Raw genomic sequence first — 3,062 nt, forward strand, 5'->3', positions numbered from 1 at the left:
GTTCTCTTTGGAAAGCGAAAACAAATCCTGTGAAATTTAAGCATAACTAGGTATTGCCCGACTCAACCTTAGGTGTGTCAGTAGAAGTATAGGGCCCGCGGGGTAGCCCGGTGTGTCAGTAGGAGTATAGGGCCGGCGGGGTAGCCAAGTGGGTAGAGTGTTCGATCGTGACGCCGAAGATACAGGTTCGATGCCCCCTTTGAGTACAATGAGTGAGGCTATTTTTGGCGTCCCTCGCCGTGATATTACTGGAATATTGCTAAAAGCGCCGTAAAACCCAACTCACTCACTCACTCACAGTCCAGCAGGTAAAGTGTGTATTGTTTGTTACTTAGGTGTTCACGGGAACACAATATGTTTGTAATACTAACTTATAATTAGTTCCTCTTATACAAGCTAGTCACCAGTGTTTTGGTTCATAGTTATGATAGTGCCTTGTGTCAGGCTAGGCAGCGGATGACTACGTGTAACCGAACTGCTGATCATTTGTAATCATTAAATTTCCAGATTACGAAAGCCTAATATTGTCACTTTGTTGCATAAACTATTTTTTCAACGAAATTTCTTGCTGCTTTGATTGTTTTGTCGTTGCTTGTGAGTATTTTCTCGATATTTCAATTGTTTTTCAGAAGCTTCGATCAATTACTCGTTTCTTCGAGTGTTGTCAAATATAGTCGAAGCAGCGAAATATTTTCGCTGAAAACATATTTCCTGCTACAAACGTGGCATTTCGACTTTCGCACCAGATTAGGCCATTTTCTTGGAGCAGTACACTAGCTAGCTCTACACTGTACTGGAAAAATCCTCGTCTCAACCCCTCGTGTTACCCCGGTAACGTAACACACAGGGAGAACCCCATGCGTGACCCAAGAGAACAATACTAAATTCCATATGGCGGTTGGGGTGGTGATTTATGTGTCTACCCCCATTGTGTGTGCTTTTGAAGCAGTGTACGTTACAAGCAACATGTGAATACAGAAACACAACGTTTCACAGTACCATAGTTTCATATTACTTAATTATAACTGGCTCAGGTTTAATACTACCAGCAAATAGTCTGTCACTCAGACTGTCAAACAAAATTATCCAATACAACAAGCAAGTTGATAATTCTTGCCGGTTCAAGATGGCTGCAGATCCAGCACTTAAGAATTTAGGTCTCTTGGCTCCAGTTTATGACATATTATTAGGGTAATATTAGAACTGTTTTTCGTGATATGTGTTAATTTCTGACACTAGAAGTTACTGACTGAATTCTGTTGTCTCACAGAGTGTAAATTATTCGAGTTAGACGGACATACTGGTGGTTGAAAAAATTAGCAACGATCCATGACACACAATGACCCCAACCATTCGACGAAAAGATTGGACACTGCAAGAAGACTGCTCTGCCCCGGAGTCCCAAGCGGGTCCATATCAACATGGCATAGAAGAGAAACATGCCTTCTTTGAAATGAAGGAAAGGTTTTCAGCCAGAACATGCAGCAAATGAAGACCATTTTGAGAGCTCCCTCGAGGTCACCTTCACAAAGTGATCCTAGTATTATGGCTGACTTAACCCATGTATTACGAGTGACGTAACCCATAAGTTCTGACGTGGACCTAGAAGGAAGAAGGCTAAGAACGTTTGGTGAAAATAGGTTTCGATATCGGTATATATTTCAAATACATTGATTGAGAAACAAAACCAAACAACAACACAAAAACAACGATGTATGGTGAAATTCTAAAATATATTCAAGTATTGAAAAATTAAGATAAGAAATCAGATATTTAACTCTCATTGCTATGCAAAATAATAACATTTGCTTTTATAGATAACGTTGATGACAGTTGTTTTATTCATAACCTGCTCTTGTAACTCCATGGCTGAAACAAAGTCCATACACGTCAACTATTATAATCGAGGTCTTACTGTATATCGAGAGTATCTTCGCAGTTCCCAGTTCCATAACAAAAACACCATTCTTATCAGGAATGGACACCCCTCAAACCTCAGAGCTTGCCTCGTGTTAACCGTTCCTTTTCTCGAAGTATTGTAAAATATTTCGCAGATTAATTTTAGTGGGATGCGATATACACGACCCAACACAGGGTATTGCCATGCATGCATCTTCCTTGCGAAGGAAAACTACGAATGCCGTAAAACTGCAATGCATATCAAGCATCAAATATAGATCGTCAGTGCAAAGTGATACCCAGTGTTGAGTATACTCAGAAACAACAATCGTTTAATGTAAAAGGACAAATAACTGTCATTATATACATGAGGCGATGCGTATCCTCTGCTAACCTTGCTTTAGAACATCCATCTTGAATCTCTTCTAGTTGAAGTAGTTGGAGGACAAAAAGCATTTATTTCTGTTATTTGTCTGTTAAGTATTTACGCTGTTATTTGTCATTTTCCGATCACAATGATATTCACATCATATTACATCATATAACATCATATCACATTAGTGTTAAGGACGTTTACTTGTGCGGATGTCCATTCTCACTTCATCACGAACACCTTGTCTCAGTCTGGTGAGGAGTCTCATTCTTCATTCATCAGAGGAGGGTGCTTGTGCTCTGTGACGGACTGACTGAGTTTGCTTCTACGCCGCTTTTAGCAATATTCCAGCAACATCACAGCGGGTGACACCAGAAATGGGCTTCACACATTGTACGCATGTGGGGATTCGAACCCGGGTCTTCGGCGTGACGAGCTAACGCTTTAACCACTAGGCTACCCCACCGCCCCTCTGTGACGGAAAATACGTGGTCGCCAATGGTACTGCATTAACCTTTAACATGTATCTATCCCGCACTTCCAGTGTGTGGCTACTTGTCTCACAACATTCAGTCGATACTTGTGGCCATCATGTAGTACCTGTCTTCCTCCTCTCTGAGACAAGATGAGATCTGCCCTCTGCAGGTTAGCCATTGTGACTGTCAGTGACTGTCAGTTAGCCTACATTGTTTTTGTATGCGAAATGGGATGTAGGCGAATTGAGATGTAGGCGAATTCATAGTCTTTCTACCACGCTTGGGTAACTGTGCATGACCGACACCTTCTAATG

This window comes from Haliotis rubra, unplaced genomic scaffold (genome assembly GCF_003918875.1).
Source record: "Haliotis rubra isolate DU_JTF1 unplaced genomic scaffold, ASM391887v1 Scf497, whole genome shotgun sequence".
In the NCBI taxonomy this organism is placed as follows: Eukaryota; Metazoa; Mollusca; class Gastropoda; order Lepetellida; family Haliotidae; genus Haliotis; species Haliotis rubra.